Below are 23,682 nucleotides of genomic sequence, written 5' to 3' on the forward strand. Positions count from 1 at the left end.
CTTTTTTATTTTGGCTTTTGCTGCCTGAGCCTTTGATGTGTATCCAAAAAGTCATTACCAAGGCCAATATCAAGGAGCTTTTTTCCTGTTTTCTTCTAGGAGTTTTAAATAGAAACAGAGGGTTTCAACAGAGGATAACAATGGTTACCAGGGGCGGGGACTGGGAGGAAATCAGGAGAAGTATGTCAAATATGCACTTACGTAGGATGAGTAAGTCTAGAGATCTAATGCATAACATGAGGACTATAGTTTATAATGGTGTATTGTATACTGAAAATTTGCTAAGAGTGTGATTTCAGGTACTCTTACCTGCCCTCACACACAAAGGTAATTATGGAAGGTGATAGATATGCAAATTTATTGGAGTGTAGTAATTATTTCACTATGTATATGCACATCAAGACATCACATTGTATCCTTAAATATATACAATAAAAATACGCTTTTTAAAAAAGGAATCTTGATGTCAAGTTTGAGCCTTGGGAAGAGAAGCTATACAAGTGGCAAGGTGACCTGGACATGCATTCCTGACCTAGGCAGTAAAAAGAACTGTCCCTGGAAAAACTTGAAGTTTAGTTATGAGATAGAGTGTACCATTTTGAAAAAGGTACCTTTTAGCGGGTACCACATATACATTTTGGCCTAATGCCAAGTGGCCAAGTATTAAAATAGAATAGTTGTTCAAAGCAGAGGCCAAAGCTTACTATCATTATCATGGAATGCATTTGGAGGCTGCAAGAAAAAAAAATTAGAGGTTTTACCCAAAACAGTCTAATAAATATTACAAATATGTTATGAAAATTTAATAGTCAAATTCTGATAGTTTGATATTTTCATGCAGGAGCAGGAATTTATTAGCACTGCCAGCTGCTTGTTTGCTCTTCCGGTTACTGCTCCTCTTATTTGTGACACTGTGTAAACCCTCACTTTCAGTTGAGGGGAGAGGAAGAGTGAGATATTGGAGGACTACTTCATTTTTCCTTAACAATTTCTTCATTTCACCATACGTCTTGTAATAATTTATTATATTGAGATTGATGAACATTTATCATGAGTGTTACATATGATTTGGAAGTTTCTCTTTGTCAGGTTTTGAGGTGGCAGCATTGACTTTCCCTCTTGCATTCTTCTTTGGTTAATCCCTATAGAACTTGTTTTTAAAAGCAGCATGGCCTAAATGAAATAAAATAACTCAATACAGCTATTAAAGGTCATTATGTTTGATATAATGAATGCTAGTATATCAAACAATTCTATAAAATTATCACTTTGAGACAATCTAATTGATTATTTTGTGTCGTATAACTGTTTAATTGTTTTAGATGTTTGTTGGCTGAAAAATTGTTTCCCCTAATGTTATCAAATAATGCACTTGAGAGTTATTTATATTAACTGTCAAACTATTTCTCTATTCATTTAAATATTAAGAAGGGGTTTTTTTTGTATATGCAATCAATAGCTTTAACAGTCATCATTAATCCCAGTAGTACATATTAGATATATTTGTAATAACACATGTATAATATACTTATTCTTCAACTGACTGATAGAATCTTAATATAAAGCATGTAAGGAGATTTTACACCCCGAGTTACATCTAAAATACCTACCTATAGTTAAAAGAGAATGTTCAGTAATGTCTACAAATCTGAATGACATTCTTTTTATATATTACCAACATTGTTATTCTGATTATCTGCTATTAGACATGCATTCAGGGATGCCAGAAATTACATTGCAGGAGGCATTCAGCTATTTGACCTTCCGCATGACAAAGCTGAATAGCAAATTGTGGTCAAATACTGAAGCTACTAGTGCATCTCTGCTATTTATACACTTAAAATGGTATTGTGGGGCTGGAAAGGAAGTTACTCTATTATGAAATCTAGTGTGACAGTTTTCCTGGTACACACGGGCAGGGTGGGTGCATGCATTCCTGGCATATATTCGTGTGTCAAAGGTGGGGGTCAGTTGTAGGTGCATTGCCAGAGACTCATTGATCTCTGTTCAATATTTTAGAAGTGCACCCTAATTGCTTGGATTACCCCTGGACAAGTTCTGGGTAAACCATCAAATCCCACACTACCAAAATTCTCTTCACTTTGGTAGAAATAAAAAATGATAGCAGGACTTCCGGTCAAGATGGCGGAATAGACAGTCCCTAGCGTCACTCTCTCCCACAAATCAACCGATTTAAACTATAAAAACATGACATCAAGTGCATATGGAACAGGGAGACGTCCAGTGGGGGAGGCAGAAGCTCCGCAGAGACCACATGCCCTGTGGGGCCACCGTTGCATGATCAGGCAGATAAGCTTCAACACCACCACACAGCTCCATTCCCAGCCCAGCCCAGTGCACACAGGGTGGGGAGACATCGGGCAGGGGAAGCGGAGGTTCCGCAGAAACCACACACCCTGTGGGGCCGCCACTGCGTGAACCAGCAGGTAGGCTGCACCGCAGGCACCCGGCTCCATTCCCAGCCAGGCCTAGTGCGCTCAGAGCAGGGAGATGTCTGGCAGGGGAGGTGGGAACTCCACAGGGACCACACTGCTGCTGTGCAATCCAGCAGCCTGGCCCAATGAGTACATAGCACAGAGACATCCAGCAGGGGAGATAGAAGCTCCGTAGAGTCAACACACCCTGTGGGGAGGCTGCCACCACGCGATCCAGCAGCAGGTAGGCTTCACCGCTGCCACCCGGCTCCATCCCAAGCCCAGCTTAGCGCGGACAGAGCAGGGAAACATCCTGCAGGGGAAGGGGAAGCTCTGCAGAGACCACACACTCTGCAGTGCCTCGGCGCATCCCAGCAGCCCAGGCAAGAGCACATGGAACAGGGAGAAGTCCAGTATGGGAGGTGGAAGCTCAGCAGAGACCACACACCCTGCGGTACCGCCCCATGATCGAGCAGCCTGGCAGAGTCCAAGCTGACCAAAGAGGTGGCTCCCCAGAGAGGCCCAAGACCCGAGGCAACCACACACGCAAGGCACTAGTGACCAACTGAGTAGTCACTGAGGTAGCCATACCAAATTGGCAACCCCAGCAACATCTTAGTCAGTCAAAAATGTCAAACCTGGGAACTGTGAAACCCCCTGCCACAATGAATAAACACCAAAGAAAAGATACCAGAAATATGAAAAATCAAGAAAGTACACCACCAAAGGATAATAACTCCCAAGCTCTAGATCCTATAGAACAAGAAGCCCTTGAAATGACTGACAAGGAATTTCAAGTGATAATTCTAGGGAAACTGAATGAGATACAAGACAACTCAGCTAAACATCATGATGAAACGAGGAAAAGTATACAGGACCTGAAAGAGGAAATGTACAAGGAAATCAATGTCCTGAAAAAAAATGTAGCAGAACTTGCTGAACTGAAGAAGTTATTCAGTGAAATAAAAAACACAACGGAGAGATTAACCAGCAGGCTTGTCGAAGTTGAAGAGAGAACCTCTGAACTTGAAGATGGGCTGTTTGAAATAACACAAGCAGAAAAAAAAAAAAAGGAAAAAAGAATCAAAGACATTGAAGAAAATCTGAGAGAGATATCAGACAACCTTAAGTGCTCAAATATACGAGTCATGGGTATTCCAGAAGGGGAGGAAAAAGGAGATTACATTGAAAACATATTCAACAAAATAGTGGCAGAAAACTTCCTAGGTATAGGAAAAATCACAGATCTTCAGATCCAGGAAGCTCAACGATCTCCAAACGTATTCAACCCAAAAAGGTCTTCTCCAAGACATGTCATAGTCAAATTGGCAAAACTCAAAGACAAAGAGAGAATCTTAAAAGCTGCAAGAGAGAAGCATCAAATCACCTATAAGGGAGCCCCAATCAGGTTAACATCAGACCTTTCATCACAAACCCTAAAAGCTAGAAAGGAATGGGATGATATTTTCAAAATACTAAAAGACAAAGATTGCCAGCCAAGAATACTCTACCCTGCAAGGCTATCCTTCCAAAATGAGGGGCAAATAGTATATTTCTCAGACAAACAAAAACTGCGGGAGTTCACTACCACACGACCACCCTTACAAGAAATCCTCAAGGGAGTACCGGGTTTGGTTCCTGAAAAATAACTACCACTGCCATAAAAACCCAAGAAAAATCTAAACCCTCTAGTATAATAAAAATGGCATTCATGAAGAGAAAACAAGCTAACAAAAACACTATCTACAACCTAAGGAACCAACAAACACAGAAACCAAACAGTAAATCAGAAAGCAAGGAACAAAAGACACCTAAGACAACCAAACAACCAATAAAATGCTAGGAATAAATCAACACCTTTCAATAACAACTCTTAATGTAAAAGGCTTAAATTCCCCAATCAAAAGACACAGACTGGCTGACTGGATCAAACAGGAGGACCCAACTATATGCTGCCTACAAGAGACCCACCTCACCCATAAAGATTCACACAGACTAAGAGTGAAAGGATGGAAAAAGATTTACCATGCAAACAGAAAAGAAAAACGAGCTGGAGTAGCTGTTCTTATATCTGACAAAATAGACTTTAAACTAAAAACCATAAAAAGAGACAATGAGGGACACTACTTAATAATAAAAGGACTGATCCATCAAGAAGACATAACCATCATAAATATGTACGCACCCAATGTTGGAGCAGCCAGATTTATAAAACAAACTCTATTAGACATAAAGAAGGAAATAGACACTAATACCATAATAGCAGGGGACCTGAACACCCCACTGTCAATATTAGACAGATCATCTAGGCAAAGAATCAGTAGAGAAACACAAGATCTCAACAAGACTCTAGACCAATTGGATTTGGCAGATATCTACAGAACATTCCACCCAACAACCTCAGAATATTCATTCTTCTCATCAGCACATGGATCATTCTCCAGGATAGATCACATATTAGGTCACAAATCAAGTCTCAATAAATTCAAAAAAATTGGAATAATCACATGTATTTTCTCAGTCCTCCATGGATTAAAATTAGAAATCAATATCAAACGAAACTCTGGAAACTATACAAACGCAGGGAAATTAAACAGCATTCTACTTAATGACATATGGGTCCAAGAAGAAATCAAGCAGGAAATCAAAAAGTTTATTGAAACTAATGAAAATAATGTTACATCATACCAAACAAAACCTGTGGGATACTGCAAAAGCAGTATTAAGGGGGAAATTTATTGCATTAAATGCTCACTTCAGAAGAATGGAAAGATGGCAAGTGAACAACCTAATACTTCACCTTAAAGAACTAGAAAAACAAGAACAAGCCAAACCTAAACTTAGCAGACGGAAAGAAATCATTAAGATCAGAGCAGAATTTAATGAAATTGAAACCCCAAAAAGAATACAGAACGTTAGTGAATCAGAAAGTTGGTTTTTTGAAAAGATAAATAAAATTGACAAACCATTAGCATGGCTAACAAAAAAAAAGAAGAGAGAAGATTCAAATAACAAAAATTAGAATTGAAAAAGGTGATATTACAACTGATTCATCTGAAATACAAAGAATCACTCGAGACTACTATAAACAACTATATGCCAAGAAATTTGAAAATCTGGAGGAAATGGGTAAATTTCTGGACACACACAAGCTCCCAAAACTGAGCCATGAAGACGTAGAAAATCTGAACAGACTAATAACAATAAAGGAGATTGAAGCTGTTATCAGAAGGCTCCCAACAAAGAAAAGCCCAGGACCAGATGGATTCACAGCAGAATTTTACCAAACATTCAAAGAGGAATTGACACCAATTCTTTACAAACTATTCCAAAAGATTGAAACAGACGCAAATCTCCCAAACTCATTCTATGAAGCAAACATCATCCTGATACCCAAAACAGGTAAAGATATAACCAAAAAAGAAAACTACAGGCCGATATCCTTGATGAATATAGATGCAAAAATCCTCACTAAAATACTAGCAAACAGAATACAGCAACACATAAAATTATTCACCACGATCAAGTGGGATTCATCAACATACGCAAATCAATCAATGTGATACACCATATTAATAAAATCAAACACAAGGACCATGATCATCTCTATAGATGCTGAAAAAACATTTGATAAAATTCAACACTCATTGGGCCGGCCCCATGATGCACTCGGGAGAGTGCAGCGCTTGGGAGCGTGCACTCCTGCTGCGGGTTTGGATCCTATATAGGGATGGCCGGTGCGCTCACTGGCTGAGCACGGTGCGGGCGACACCAAGCAAAGTGTTGCGATTCCCTTACCCGTCACGAAAAAGGACAAAAAAAAAAAAAAAATTCAACACACATTCATGACAAAGACCCTCTATAAGTTAGGTATAGATGGAAATTATCTCAACATAATTAAAGCTATATATGATAAACCCACGGCCAATATCATCCTGAATGGGGAAAAGCTGAAGAACAGGAACTAGACAAGGATGCCCACTCTCACCACTCCTATTCAACATAGTGTTGGAAGTACTAGCCAGAGCAATTAGAGAAGAGAAAGAAATAAAGGGCATCCAGATTGGAAAAGATGAAATCAAACTGTCCCTGTTTGCAGATGACATGCTCCTATATATCCAACAGCCTAAAGCTTCTACCAAAAAACCTCTTGGAGTTGATAAATGATTTCAGCACAGTAGCAGGATACAAAATCAACACACAAAAATCAGTAGCATTTCTATTCTCCAATTGTGAACATGCAGAACGAGAAATCAAGAAAGCTTGCCCATTTACAATAGCCACCAAAAAAATAAAATACTTAGGAATTGAGTTAACCAAGGATGTGAAAAATCTCTATAATGAGAACTCAAACCACTGCTGAGAGAAATTAGAGAGGATACAAGAGGACGGAAAGATATCCCATGCTCTTGAATTGGAAGAATCAATATAGTGAAAATGTCCATACTACCCAAAGTGATATACACATTCAATGCAATCCCCATCAAAATTCCAAAGACATTTTTCTCAGAAATGGAAAGAACTATCCAGACATTTATATGGAATAACAAAAGACCACGCATACCCAAAGCAATTCTGAGCACAAAAAATAAAGCTGGAGGCATAACACTACCTGACTTTAAACTATACTATAATAACCAAAACAGTATGGTACTGGCATAAAAACAGACACGCTGATCAATGGAATTGAATAGAGAATCCAAAAATCAACCCACACACCTACAGCCAGCTGATCTTTGACAAAGGCACCAAGCCTATACACTGGGGAAGAGACTGCCTCTTTAGCAAATGGTGCTGGGAGAACTGGATATCAATATGCAGGAGAATGAAACTAGACCCATACCTTTCACCATACACTAAAGTCAACTCAAAATGGATTAAAGAATTAAATATACACCCTGAAATAATAAAACTTCTTATAGAAAACATAGGAGAAACACTTCAGGAAATAGGACTGGACATAGACTTCATGAATACGACCCCAAAAGCACGGGCAACCGAAGGAAAAATAAACAAATGGGATTATATCAAACTAAAGAGCCACTGCACAGCAAAAGAAACAACAGAGTTAAAAGACAACCAACAGAGTGGGAGAAAATATTTGCTAAGTATACATCTGACAAAGGATTAATATCCAGAATATACAAGGAACTCAAACAACATTATAAGAAAAAAACAAGCAACCCAATTAAAAAATAGGCAAAAGAGCTAAATGGGCATTTCTCTAAGGAAGATATATGAATGGTCAACAGAAATATGAAAAAATGCTCAACATCACTCAGCATCCAGGATATGCAAATCAAAACTACACTGAGATACCATCTCAGCCCAGTTAGGATGGCTAAAATCCAAAAGACTGTGAATGATAATTGCTGGAGAGGTTGCAGAGGAAAAGGAACTCTCATACATTGTTAGTGGGACTGTAAAATAGGGCAGCCTCTATGGAAAATGGTATGGAGGTTCCTCAAACAATTGCAGATAGATCTACCATATGACCCAGCTATCCCACTGCTGGGAATATACCCAGAGGAATGGAAATCATCAAGTCGAAGGTATACCTGTTCCCCAATGTTCATTGCAGCACTCTTTACAATAGCCAAGAGTTGGAACCAGCCCAAATGTCCATCATTAGATGAGTGGTTACAGAAAATGTGGTACATCTACACAATGGAATACTACTCAGCTATAAAAATGAATGAAATGCTGCCATTTGCAACAACATGGATGGACCTCGAGAGAATTATATTAAGTGAAACAAGTCAGGCACAGAAAGAGAAATACCACATGTTCTCACTTATTGGTGGGAGCTAAAAATAAATAAATAAATTCACACACACACACACACAAACCGGGGGTTGGGGGAAGAAGACATAACAACTACAATTCCTTGAAGTTGATATGACAAGCCAACAGAAAGAACATTGTTGGGTGGGAGTGGGGAGACGGAAGAGGGAGGGAGGTTTCAGTAATGGGCCACAATAATCAACCACATTGTATATCAACCAAATAAAATTTTTTAAAAAAATGATAGCAGTAGCCAAGACCTCCAGGTTAGACATGCTCCCAGATCATGTTCAGAACCATTCTGCATTTTGGGAGCTGGATGTTAAGCTTCTTGTGGATGACCACTTATTTGTTCCACCTTCCATGTAAGGCAGAACACTAGAAGTACCATCTCTTTCAATCATCCCAAGAAGTCATATTATTCATAAAAGAGAAATTGCATGATAAGCCTTACAATGACTTTAGATTCCTCTCCCATACAAACTCTGCAGTTTGGAATAGGAGCAGCCCTGGAGGTAAACAAGAAGGAGGGTTGGGAGGCTGTGAAAATCAGGGCCAGTGAGGGAGAGAAAATATCTCCAGCAGGGCCTCTGCTAATTAGCCCTCAAGGGCTGCTACCTCCTATGGGGGGTCAGCTTGGTACCATATTTTCCAGGGGCAGTGAATAGACAGTGGCCATAAACTAGACCTAACAAATGGCATGAGAGAGGAAACAGAGATTTACAGTGAAATATCTGAGCCATCCCCTTTGGGGGACCTGGAGCAGCAATCAATAAGGCCCATGATGGAATTTTAGGTCCCAGGAGGCAGGAGCTAAGGCGGGAAGTCCTGATCTCCAGGGGGCCAGGGATCTCATATTAGACTCACAGGAATTTGAATGGCAATAAATAGCAGTATGACTGGAGTACTCAGGAACAACTGAATTATGACTTGCCAAAGATACCTCCCCTTTCCTGTTGTCACTCTATCCTCATCACTGCTCCCTTGGCCGGGCTTCCTAACTGGGAGACATGAGGTCAAGAAATGATCTCAGCCAGGGCCTGGCCTTTTAGTTCCTCAAGCTGCACATCTCCAGAGCCACCCTAGACTTTGTCACTTCCCAGGACTGTTCTGCCCGAAGAATAAAAGTTCAGATACCCACTCGGTGACCACACCCTTCTGTCTCTTGAGTTTGCTTATTAATAATAGTGCCTTGTCACCAACACTTTTTCTTCAACGTTGACATCCATCTGCTCCCTTCTTGTCCTTTCTTTCCTTCCTCTTCAGCTGAGAGTCCATTTCAACCTTTTGTCAATGTTCTGAACTTCTTTGCTCCTTTTGTCGCTTCTTCATACCCATCTAACGAAACCCAGCCGTAAGTGGATCAGGGGTCTGCCGTTCCATGCTAATTAGAGCTCTGAAACAAACCATGAGTAAGCAGATTGGTACCATTATACATGGGTTACCAACTTCACCTGGGCCCTCAACTCTCTGAAAATTCAAACTCTCTTTAGTAAGGTTGCTCTTACACTTTCTGCAACATTTTCAATCCTTCTCTACCTTTCTTAAAATGTAAACTTCCCTACTTCTTTCCTGTCTTTCAGGGAGTGCTCTTACCTCCTACCTCAGTGGGAAAACAGAAGCATCGTAAAGAATGCCTGATACACAACCAAACAGCATCCACGTGGAGCTATCTGTCATCCAGTCTCAGGTCATTTTCTCCCACCTGAGTCCTGAATCTCATCCCCTATGGCTTTATCAGAAAAATCTAGCCCAATTCTCCTATTCCTGTCTCTTTTATCCCACCTCCCCCAATCCGTTGTAGATAGTTTATCCCTTAACCTGATGTCCTGCTCTGGCTACTGCTACTGTCTTTCCTTTCTTCAGCTGCCAAATACGATTTTTGTTAGTATTTAAAATATTTTATACTAATGTTTTCTATAATTATTATAAAGATGTAATCAAAATATATTATAACATTAATATTTATTTATTATTAATATTAAATGTTATTTATAATTAATATATCATAAACATCATTTATTAATAATTGTTATTAATATCAATAATATAAAAATAAATATTGTTATATAGCTATTATATTAATATTTATTAAATATTGATATGATTAATATATATTATAGTATAAAGATATAATAAAGATAAAACCAAAAATTATTATTACATTATACACGACTTATATGTTATACATAAAACAAACTCAGGTTACACATAAATACTTTCTCTTCCTAAGTATCCCCGAAATACATACCCCAGAGAGAATCAGTATGAGATTATGTGTATACAGGTATGTAGTATATATACACGTATAAGAATTTCTTACACAAATGGAATCATATGATCCATGCTCTTCTGCAACATGTTTTTTTTTCATTTTATGCCTTTTATATGTCAGTACATATAAGCACATGCTTTTTAATGGCTGCATTCCATTTTAATGGCTTTTTAATGTTCACTGCTCTATCCTCAGGGCTTAGAATATTGTCTGGCACACAGTAGGCACTCTAAGAACATTTGGTGAATGAGTGAATGAATAAATTCCACTGTTTGTGAGCACGTCACATTTAAACCAGTCCTCTATTGATAAACATCTGTTTTGCCTTCAGTTTGTTGCTGTTGCAGACACACTTGGCCTGGACCACTCTGGGCAAGGCCATGCCCTCCCTGTCATCCTGTGGTCCTCATAACCTCCTGACTCCCTCTCCCTGTGTCCCTGTATCCGTGTTTGCTACAATAGGCTCTGCTTCCTGTGCCGATCAACTGAGAAACTGTCCTTGATTGGTGTTCACCAGAAACTCAAAAGCAATGAACATATATGATTATACAGGTTTTACTGGAAATTTCTGTAGCCCCAGTGTGGAAGTTATTAGTGCTAGTCACCAGTGATTCTGATTCTTCTCCTTCCTGTCACAGAGTAGGACTGTTCTTGCCCGTTCCCTTTAAAGTTCCCTTAAAGTGATTTGCTTTTGCCAGGAAAATGTGAAGTCTGAGAGAGCCCACGTGGGATTGTCATGTTTCCTTCCCCTGAAGCAGAGGCTCCTCTGCGTGGGTCCCAGGGCAGAGCCCATCCCACTCCCCAACAACCCAAGATGGGCATGTAGTGTTAACAAGAAACAAAGCTTTGTTTTTAAAACCCCTGACATTTGGGGGTTGTTTGCTGTGGCTGCAAATCTTGTTCCTTCCCGCTGACACACACGGGGAAGGACCATGTGTCGCTGTGCAGCTGCTGAAGGCATCCTGTGCTCCCTCGTTCATTTCCTCCCACAGGGCTCGGCCAGGCACTCTGCAGATACACGACCCTTGTAAGTGCAGTCCACATCCTTCCTGACTTTTCCTGATAAAAATTTCCTCTATTCATTGCTACCCTCCCTCCCGAAATTATTTGTTACCCCAACAAATCTGTTACACAATTCTCTCGCAGAGAAATTGGAAGACGACAGATATAAAAGTTACTCTGAGGCATCCTGTCATCTCCCTCATTGCCCCCACTCTGAACCACTGCTCTCCCAGGGCATTGCATGGAAGGTCTCTGAAACCCTCTTATTTCTTGCGTCTTACTTGGCCTGATTCATTAGAACTGTGGGGGGGAAATCCCCGCTCTCACTTCTGGAGCCCCCCCACACTCATCTGAAGATGAGAGAAGCTCCTTTGTATCAGAGGGTCTATAGCATTAGGAGAACAAGCCTCTCTCTCATTTCCTTTCCATCCTCACTCAAGTTCTGAGTCAGGGTGTACCCCCTTTTGTCTGCCTCCCACCCCTTGGAAGGATGCATTGGGTAAGCACACTGCCTCAGTCTCTTCCTACGAGGTGTTTGTCATTTTTCCTCAAGTACAGTCTACCACAAAGGCCACACTTAATACCACCTCAACAAAACAACAAAAGGTGAATTATTTCATGTGTGAAAGCCTAGATCAGTTCTCTATAAGTTGAATCTGTCCCCCATACAATGAGCCCTGCAAGACACCTGGAGTTGATAACTTGGCTGCCACTACAGTCCTTTCTGTGCCTTAGCTTAACAAACTGCAAGCAAAGTAGAAAGGCATCTTGTTGGCTTTGGCTGCAAAACAATTCCAAAATTTAGTAGCCTAAAACAACTACTTACTTAAGCAAAGACTCTTCTAGGCAGTCTTTCTGGTATGGCCCAGTCTCGGCTGACCTCCGCCAGACTCGTTCATGTGCATGTGGTCAATTGGTGATTTGGCTGAGGTCAGGCTAGTCTGATGGCCTCACTCACATGTCTGGCAACTGTCTGGCTAGCAGCTGGGGCAAAGAAGGGCCATGTGTCTTTCATCACCTAGCCGACTGGCCTGGGCTTATTCACATGGTGGTGGACACAGTTACAAGAGCAGCAGCAGGGCAAGTTCCAATGTACAAAGTGCTCTGCAAGTCTCTGCATCATATTTGCCATTGTCCCACTGACCAAAGCCAATCACAAGGCAGCACATACTCAAGGGATGAAGAAAGACTCTGCTTTTAATAGGAGGAATTATTAAGGGCATGGATACAAAGACAGGGAGCATCTGTGGTCATGTTTTACCATCTGCCATAATGAGATAGGCTCCAACCCAGACCTCAGGTCCCCTCTGGATAGCCTCTGATCAGAAGTAGTTCTACTCAGTATACTCATCCCACTCCCACCAGGGCCCATCAGAGGCCCGAGTCACTTCTGCATCATCTCTAGCTCCCCAAATCTGCATTGGTGTCTGCAGCACTAAAAGCTATCTGCATGGTTTGGGATAAAAGTCTGTTGCTTTTGTACACATTTATAGAAACAGATCAGGAACTTAATTTAAAATTTTGGTAACTCATCATTACTAACGTGCATTTTCAGGATCTGGAGGAGTTAGAGCTTTGGGTTACTTTAATCTTCATTACTTCTTCCCCTCAAGTACTGGCATTCCTGTAATAGTTCACATCCCACCCACAGCTCTAGACTCTTCTCTTGAACCTGGGATTGCACTCTCTGCATGTTTCTTTTTTTAATGGCTTCCAGATACTAAAGTATACTTAAAAAGGTCTAATCTACTCCCAGAATTATGAAAACATAAACGTATTTTATTTTAATGTCTGTTAACATTTACATTTTAGATAATCTAGAATTGCATTATATAAAATGGTAGGCATTAGCCACATGTGGATACTGAGCAGTTGAAACGTAACTGGTTCAAATTGAGATGTGCTACAAGTATAAAATACACACTGGATTTGAAGATATGCTGTAAAGAGAAGAATGTTAGGTATCACATTAATAAACTTTGTATTCAGTACATGTTGCAATGAGAATATTTTGCAAATTTGGGTTTGTGATATTATATTTAAATATTGGTTTTCATCCATGGCTCCTGGATCATGCTACTCTCTGACCTTCTCCTGCGTTCCTTTCACCTGCTCCTTTCTCTCCCCAAGCCAGGAAATTCTCTGACCTACCTTAGCTGAATGTAGGTCATAAGACTACCATACGAGGAGGGGCCACCCCATATCCAGGAGGAAGGAACTCTGCACAGAGAGGCCAAGAAGAACCGAAACAAACAGGCCTTGCTGGGCTTCCCTACCCAGTCTGTTAATGTTAGATCAGACCTTTTTTGTCCACTCACATTTCTACATGGTTGTCCATGCTTGAATCATGCCTATGTAATGAAGTTTCCATGAAAACCCAACAGCACAGGGTTCAGGGAACTTCCCTATAGCTGAACGCATGAAAGTTCCTGGAGGGTGGCGTCCCTGGAGAGGGCATGGAAGTTCTGCGCCCCTTCCCCATACCTCGCCCTATGCACCTCTTCATCTGTATCCTTTGTAATATCCTTTATAATAAACTGGTAATCATAAATATATGTTTCCCTGAGTTCTGTGAGCTGCTCAAGCAAACTTATCACAGCCAAGGAGGGGGTTTTGGGAAGGCTGATTTATAGCTGGTTGGTCAGAAGGTTCAGAGGCCTGGTCTTGAAACTGGCATCTGAAGTGGAGGGCAGTCTTGGGACTAAGCCCTCACCCTATGCAATCCGACACTCTCTGCAGGTAGATAGTGTCAGATTGAATTAGTGAACACCCTGCTGGTGTCTACTAAAGAACTGCTGGCTTGCTTGCCAGTGGGGAGAAATCCCCACCCACACATTTGGTCACAGAAGTCAGTCTGTGATGATTGTAGTTGTTGCTGAGTAAGAGCAAGGAAAAGCACTTTGCTTTTGTGTGTGTTTTTTCCTGCAGGGTTAAGTAAAATATATTATCAAATAAATTTTACTTGTTGATTCTTCCTTTTGTAAATGTGACTACTAGAAAATGACAGAGACATGGCTCACATTTTGGGCTTTCAGAACTTACTCTAGGAATTTATGGAAAAAGAAAGGTGAAGTGATTATATTAATTTCAAAGTATATTTGAGAACAAAGAACATTATCAGAGATAGAGAAGGTCATTACTTAATAATAAAGGAGTCAATTCACCAAGAACACATACAAATTCCAAACATTCATACCCCTAATAAAAGAACTTCAGAATACATGAAACAAAACCCAAAAACTGTAAAGAGAAATAGACAAACCCATAATTATAGTTGAGGATTTTAATACCCCCCTCTCAATAACTGAGTCAGAAAATCAACAAAAATACAGAAGACTGGAGCAATACTAACAACCAACTACACCTAATTGACATTTACAGAGAACACCTCTCAGAAGCAGAGAAACAATCTTTTCAAGGGCACATGGAACATTCAGCAAAATAGACCATATTCTGGGCCATAAAACAAGTATCAATACACTTTTTAAGAATTTACATCATACAAAGTATGTATTCCATTCACAATGGAATTAAATTAGGCATTTAAAATAGCAGCATATCTGGAAAGTCCTCCAAATACTTGGAAACTAAATAACACACTTCTAAATAACCCATGGATCAAAGAAGATATTAACAAGGAATCTAGAAAGTATTTTGAACTGAGTGAAACTGAAAGCACAACAAATTAACATTTGTGAAACGCCACATAGCAGTTCTCAGAGAGAAATTTATAGCATTATACTCTTACGTTATAAAAGAAGAAAGTTCTAAGTCAATTACCTCGGTTTCCACCTTAAGAAACTAGAAACAGAAGAGCCATTTAAGTCCAAAGTAAGCAAAAGAAATGAAATAAAGATCAGAGCAATCATCAATGAAATAGCAAAGAGAAAAACAATAGAACACATCAATGAAACCAAAAGCTGGTTCTTTAAAAAGATCAACCAAATTGATAAGCCTATAGCTATACTGATCAAGAAGAAAAAAGAGAGAAGATGTAAATTATCATTATCAAGAATAAGACAAGTGGCATCACTACAGATTCTATAGATATTAACAAGATGATAAGAAATCAAAATAAAAAAATTAGTAAGGTAAATTGCTACATGTTTATGTGGGTATGGGGAGAAAAATCTCTTCTGCACAGTGGGGTAAATTGGTACTGTAAGTACTTTCTTTGGGATGTATCCAAGAGAAAGCCTCAAGCAGTTTTGTAAAGAGACATATGCAAGATACTCATCACAGAGTTGTTTGTGGTAAATGGGAATTAGAGGCAATCTAGGTGTTCAACACAGGGGGAATGGATAATCAAAATATCAGGGATACATATTATGGAATATTAGGTAACATTCAGGAGCAAGGAACATGATAAACATATACACACTATGTGCATATGTAAGGACATTTATCACATGCATTAGAGTGGGTTCCTGGGTGGCGGAGAAGGGGAAATCAGGAGTGCAATCGAGAGGTAAGAGAAGAAAAAGGAGAGGGGATTTATCTTCACCAAGGATAGCAGTCTCTTATGACCTGAATGAATATGATTTACTAAATTCTGCATCTGATGTTCGGAAAGAGAGAGAAATGACATGAATAATATAATGTAACTCATTTCCCTTCACAACCACTGAGATAGAATAAAATGAAAAAGAAACTTTAACTTCAGGAAGTGGATTTGTACAGGGCATTCCTACTGTATGACATAAGTAGACAAATGAAAATTAGAACAAACTGATTTTTAATAGGTAGTTATTTCAGCTAGCCTGCCAAATCTAGAAAAGTAAAAACTTAAGCTGACTGATAACGATATAAATTATCAATAGTTCTACATTCCAGCCAGAGTCATTATCCATGTTAGCAAGTTTTACCAAAGTTACTTATTGCAATAAATGGTTATGCTTAAATGGAGTTGATAAACCGAGATTTTATTTCTAGAACTGTAGAGAAAAGCAAATCTTTTCTCCATCTTCTTGGGAAAAGAAGACGTATAGTGTAATTAAATGGTTTTCTTCTTGCTCCAGTTTTCCAGTCTCCAGAAACGGTTTATGTAACTCCAGAGCCACTTTGAGTCTCTGGGACTTGGGAGACCCTTTAAGAGGTGTTTCCTGCCAGGCCGGCTCACGATCTTCAGGGACTTCCTGAAAGAGGAAATCAAAATGGTGATTTTGTTAAGTTTCTCCTTTCTTTTAAAGGATTGTGCTTCTTTCAGGAAGCCTTGTGACAGGAAAGTGATCAAAAACTTAGTAATGACCCCAGAATGAATGGACAGGAAACTCCAGAAAAAACTTTGGAATCTAGCAAAATATTTCCTTTAGAGTTATATCCATCTCTGTTCTTAGGTAATAATCAGTATCAGCTCAAGCAGAGAGGGAGTTTAAGCTGCAAGGACGACTGGCATGTCAGTTCTGCTGACCAACCACAAATGGAGCAAAAGCACATCAGATATTAGAGAAAATTCTGAGGTCTAGGACCAGGGCATCTGGTTAACAAGACTCTTCTGTCTGCCTGGGCTGAGCAGCTGTAAAACAAATGCAATAAACTTGGCTACCAACACAGACTCATCACTTTAAGCGGGCAAGAGCCAGTACTTGTCAAACCTTGTAAATTAACCCCAGCAACTGGGCTAGTCCTTTAGGACGTATGACTACCTTTCCTATTTTATGAACCATCCCATTTTCCTGTAATTTATTTTAAAGTGTTATATGACATAAAATTCATCAAATGAGTATTATTTACCCTGTCGTGTTTGGGCATATCCGGGCTGCAAGATTTTTTCTCTGAGCAAGAAGTACTCTGAGAGCCAACCATCCTATAGCCAGGGACACACTGAATAGTGACAGTTTTTCAGGCTTGACATGCTGATCCTTTTTCAGAGACAGCTTCCATTTGGTATTTACGGTTTTCGTTACAGAGCTATAATCAAAACACGTTATCTTAGCTTCTCGTGTATCTCAGAGAAAACACATTTTGGCACTGATGGTTAACAAAAAGGGTAAGAAGTCTTGCTGAACTCCACCTTTTCTTTCTGCACTACTGTTGCCAGCACTTCTACCACCACTACCACCACTACCATCTTCACTGACATTACCACTAGCCAGTATTTACTGAGCACCTGCTAGGTATCGACCTATGTGCCAACCACATTACATGCACTATGTCATGTCGGCCTGCAGTAACCCTGTCAGGGAGGCACCGTGGGTGCACTCATTGTAGAGATGAGGAAACCGAGGCATGGAGAAGCTAAATGCCTCGCCCCAAATCACACAGCAGCACTTAAGTGGCAGAGCCAGAGTATGAACCCAGATGATCTAATTCCAGATTCTGTGCTCTTTACTTCTGTTCTACATCTCTTCTTGCCTTGATGTTTTCCTGTGTAAAATGGCAGCAACAGGAGCTTAGCTTCTGGAATTGTTATGAGTAAAATCATGTGCATAACCCTCATAGGAACATTTTCCTTATTCTGCCTCAACAGCCATTTGACCAATACAGAGGTCAACCTCATAGGTCAACTCTCTCATGAAAGATTCTGGATTGCATAAAAGCCAGAGGGTGCTATTTCTTGGACATTTGGAATTAAACCCTGACCCACCTCACTCAGGCTAAAGCAACGGACCTATGGCGACTCTGCCTCTGGCTAGGAGGACACTTTCTCTCCAAGTCACTTCTGAGCCACTCGACAGTGATTACCTGCTTAGCACCATTCTGCCTGGGAAGCTTGGGTTACCTTTCCATTGAAGAGCTGGAGATGAGCGTCCCGAAAACCTGCAGGAGATTTTAGTTGCTCCAACCAGAGCATAGCCTTCCTCACGTTCATACTGCACCACAGTAGTGAGTGATAGGAACTCCCTAGTACCTCCACGGTGTCCCTGTGTAATCCTGGGAGGTGAACTAAAACCTTGGATGGTGAGGGAGGGAGGGAGGTAGAAAGAGAAGGAGGCAGTTTTTTTCTGACTCATTAAAGCAAACAGAAGAAAACTTACTGGAAGACTTTTATCCTTCCCCATCAATTTCATCACCCATAAAACAACATGGCATGACTCACAAAGTGGGGGTGTCCCCCCATATTACCTTGTGGCTGAGCAGTAATGAAAGTGGGTATGTATATGCGTATTTGGGGGAGGTGGAACTGATGCCTCACCTTGCATAGAATTATTTTCTTCAATAAATTTAAATATTTAACAAAATGTGTGTGTAAGCACTTATTGTGGTGTGTCGGCAATGCTTTAAGCATTTAGCAAGTATAAATTCATTTCATCTCCCCCACCAAACAACCCCAAGAGGTAGGCACTATTATTATCCCCATTTTACAAATGAGAAAACAGAAGCACAGAGAGGGAAAGGAGCTTGCCCAAGGTCACACAGCTAGTGCAGAGCAGAGTCAGGGTCGTTTTGCTCCACACAGTCCGTGTTCTTCCCAACACGCAGCCTCAGCTGAGAATATGTGCCACTTGGGGACAAAGAAAGACCTTTACATATAAAGTTTAGAGTCAGCAACAGAAAAGCTTTTTTTTTTTTTTTGATTGAAGTTACTCAAGAAACTTTTGTGATAAAGAGACATTGTTCTGTGAAAACTTGTAAGGGCTGTGCGAATTCAGAACCTCCAAGCACCTCCCCACCCTCCAACCCCAAGGATACCCTGTGTTTTTGAATCTTTTATAGAAAAGAATCTTAGGGAAAAAAATTTAAAAGATTACTTCAATAATGAAAATTACTCAACAAACTGCAAAAGTGAAACCTTGTATTTATATAATGTTTTATGACTTACTGAGAACTTTTATACACATACCTTACGAATTTAGATTCTCATTAATTTTTTCAGAATTTGTGACAACAATTTCACATTTGCTTTACATGTGGCAAAAATATGACAACTGATTAGTAAACAAAAATATAGTAGGCGATAATGAATCATTTAAAAAATAAAGGAATGTTAAGCACTTTGGTATTTATATTTAAATGTATTAAAATGAAGTCACAGCAATTAGTTTTTATCTGTTTACTTGAGTAGATCCCCAAGAATTTATACAAACCAAGTTCTTTTTTCTCTAGTAACGGTAGTAGCATATACCTAAAGTATTACAATCTTTAAAAAACATTTTGTAGCTAAACCTTTCCATTACTAAAATGGATATTAGCAAACAATTTATTATATGATTAATAAAACAACTTAATTGTTAACGAACAAATCAATAAAACAATTTTGTTATAACTCCCACAGATTGGTGTGCATTTACTACAATTTCACCATACTTTTAAAATTTCTAATATGGAATAAACTCATGTGCAGCTGATTGGGTTTCTTCATTACCTTCTCTTCATCGACTGTGCACTTCATGCAAGCTTCCCTGGGGCCCTGCAGTCCGGTAAGTGCCTTGCTCACCATGGAGGCTGGACTGGCACAGTAGCAAGGTCAGCACCCAGAGCAGGCACAGAGATGGGGAGTTGCTCCCAGACACAAGGCTCATGGTACCTTTTGACTGTGCATCAACAGAATCTCAAAAGTTGCAGATTCTACCTGGAAATATCTGGGGGGGAAAGAGAGTGAAGCAGCAGCAGCAGCACCTGCTAATCTAGAGGCTGGCTATGCAGTGGTCAGTTGGAGCTAAGCCCGGGGGGAAGTCAGGCCAAGACTGAGCTCTGAATCAGGAAGAAGCCCAGAAGAAGGGGGCGGAGCAGAATTAGAGTTCCCAGAATCAATGGAGTCAAAGGACACTTGAAACCTCAATTCTAGTGTCAAGTTTCTGATGCCAGGATCAGGTAACCTTATGCAACACCTAGAGTGTTTAGAAATGTAAACCCTAATCTTTTACTGTCACTACTGGAGTGGGACTTACAGGAAATTGCCATCTAGAAATGTAAATTTTTCTGAGCAACAAAACAAACAGAAGAAGCGAAAAAAGCACTTTGGATCAAAGTGGGCAGGCTCAGCCACCGCTAAAGCAAACCTTGAGGGCCATAGAGGTCCCTGCAGTCTGGGCATTACAGTGTGAGAGAAAGCCAATGCTGAGAAGCACTTGCCATGCAGGAAAAGTGTGGTTTCCATTATGAGTTTGGACTGCCAAATGACATTAAAAAGCAAACAAAACAGAGAACGGTGGAGAAAGTTGAATCTCCTTTCAGAAGTCTAAAGCCTAGTGGGGAAAGAGAAATTTGAAAAAACTCAAGAATTCAGACAGGACTGATGAAATTACCCAAACCATATTTGAGTGGGACATTCCTTTTTGTTATTCCTGATTTTCCTAAGTCACCTAATGAAGCACACTTTGGTGCCATTCTAGTCTGTTAGAAGAGGGAACAGTGGTGTCTGAAGTAGTGAAAAGCATGCACCGGCACACACAGAAGTGGCTAGGAGTGGGGGACCATGAAGAAAAGTGGGTTCTATAAGAACATTCGCATGCTCTCCAACCAGCCAGAAGGTGCATCCAGCCTTGCATTATGTCTCTGACCGAAGCAGGAAAAGACAAGTTGTTCATGTGCATACTTGTTACCTTTCATGGAAACTAATACTTGAAGATATGTGGATGTTTACTAAAAAAAGACTAGTTTGGGGAAATGCATGAAAGTTACCTTTCCCCCCCGGCTCAGCTGCAAAGACTGTTACAGGAGTTCAAAATCCAAGGTTCTTAGCTCTCACTTACCAGAAACAACTGGGGAGATTATGACATACTATTGATTATAGCATGATTAAATTTCAACCTTCCTGGAGAGAAAAGAAAGCAAATAAATTCACCATAAATTTACTTGACTTTAGAAAGAGAATCCAAGACAATAAATATCAGGTAGAAAACTATTTTAAATTACTCCTTCTACATATTAAGCACCTACGATGTTCACCTACTTTATCTTACAACAACCCTATGATTTTTTAAAAATCTCCTTCTCAAAAAAGATGAAATAACACTTGCCCCAAACTTTATAAAAATTAAAGTGGCTGAGCCAGGATCTGAACCAGATACGTGCTTTCCATTAAAACCTAGTATTTTTTTTAACTAATGTAAATAACTGTAAAGTAAAAATAAGTAATTTGGTAGAGACAAGGAAGGTAAAGAAATGGAGTTAATGTCTAGAAAATGGAAACACTATCTCCTTCCTCCAAGTCACCATGAAAGGACAGAAGCAAGAGCTACTGAAGAATGAATATTGACCTTGATACAATCTACTGATATTATTCAAAATCCCCCCAGTTTTATTTATACTCACGTGTGTGTGTGTGCGTGTGCAATTCTATGTTATCACATATGTAGGTCTGTGTATCCACCACCAGTCAAAATACAGAAGAGTTTCATCATCACAAGGATCCCTTGTGTTGCATTTTTATGACCACACCCAGCTCCTCCCAACCCATTCCCCTCCTGTCTCTGACTCTGACAACTACTAATCTGGATTCCATTTCTAAAATTTTGTCATTTCAAAAATGTTAGGTATTTATAGCTGAGTAGTATTCCATTGTGTAGATGTACCACATTTTCCGTATCCACTCATCTGATGATGGGCATTTGGGCTGGTTCCAAATCTTGGCTATCATTTGCAACAACATGGATGGACCTTGAGAGAATTATATTAAGTGAAACAAGTCAGGCACAGAAAGAGAAATACCACATGTTCTCACTTATTGGTGGGAGCTAAAAATTAATGTTTAAATTCACACACACACACACACACACACAAAAAAAAAAAAAAAAAAAAAAAAAAAACCAGGGGGGGGAAGAAGATATAACAACCACAATTATTTGAAGTTGATACAACAAGCAAACAGAAAGGACATTGTTGGGGGGGAGGGGGGAGGGAGAAGGGAGGGAGGTTTTGGTGATGGGGAGCAATAATCAGCTACAATGTATATCGACAAAATAAAATTAAAAAAAAAATGTTAGGTAGATGGAATAATACAGTATGTAAGATTTTGGGATTCAATTTTATCTTACTCAGTATAATTACCTTGACATTCATTCAAGTTTTTGTGTATGTCATTAGTCCATTATTTTTACTGCTGAGTAGTGTTCCATGGTAAGGATGTATCACAGTTCTTTTAACGAGGTCCAATTTATCAATTTTTCCATTTATGAATTGTGCTTGTGGTATCAAGTCTGAAAATCTTTGCCTACCCCATCCTATATTCCGAGATTTTCTCCTATGTTTTTTTCTAAAAGTATTATAGTTTTATGTTGCTTTGACTCGCAAAGTTTTGTCTCCCCTTTACCCCTGGGTGACAGAGCCACCAAAGATTACTCAAAGCCGCTCTCTTCTGAGCAGTGAGAAGCCCTGAAAAGGGGTTAATCTCCCAGAATCCTCAAGATAGAGGCATTCCTTCCATTTGGAAAATTAACCCCAAATTGGGGTTCTCTTCCTGCATTTATTCTCCGGACCAGGAAGAGAACATAGGAGGGGTTTTTACTAAGTATAGTTTAACAAGTTTAACAATAGAAGCTGGTAACATTCAGTAAGAAAAGCAAGGTGACATTCTATAATGCAATTAAGTCCATCCACTAACAAAAGCTTGATTTTAGCAAACATTCTCTTCTTACAGCAATTTCCCAGTATCTTTACATATCAATCAGTAACCTGTCTGTCTTTGAGCCAGCAACCTTGCTGTGTTACAATTCTTTAGCTTACAACAGAGACTATATAGCCTGAGGAAAAATTTCCTGTCCTTTGCAAGGTCAATATTTGAAACTGCAAGGCTTTGGAAAACCAGGCCCTGTGAAGTACATTTGTTTTATGCATACTCTACAGTTTTATATTCTACATTTAATTCTTAGAGCCCATAGATTTTCTCCTGTGTTCTTTTCTAAAAAATTTTTTTAGTTGTGTGTTTCATATTTAAGTCAAGGATTCATTTTGAGTTAATTTTTGTATGAGATGTGAGGTTTAGATCAAGATTCATTTTTTTCCCCTGTAGATGCCCAGTTGCTCTAGCACTCCTGGTCAAAAAGGCTGTCTTTTCTCGATTTATTGGTATTTGTATCTTTGTCAGTAATTGGTTGAACATATTTGTATATAGATGTATCTTTCAGTGTCTAACATGAACTAGTTATCGAACAAGTATTTATTGAGCCCCTGCTATGTGCCAAGCACTATTCTACATGCTGGGGATGCTGCACTACCCAAAGAAGACAAAAGTTTTTATATGCATGGAGCTTATACCCTAGTGAGGAAGATAAATATAAGCAAAAAGATAAATTAATGTATAAC

The sequence above is a fragment of the Cynocephalus volans genome, chromosome 11 (assembly GCF_027409185.1).
Source record: "Cynocephalus volans isolate mCynVol1 chromosome 11, mCynVol1.pri, whole genome shotgun sequence".
NCBI lineage: Eukaryota > Metazoa > Chordata > Mammalia > Dermoptera > Cynocephalidae > Cynocephalus > Cynocephalus volans.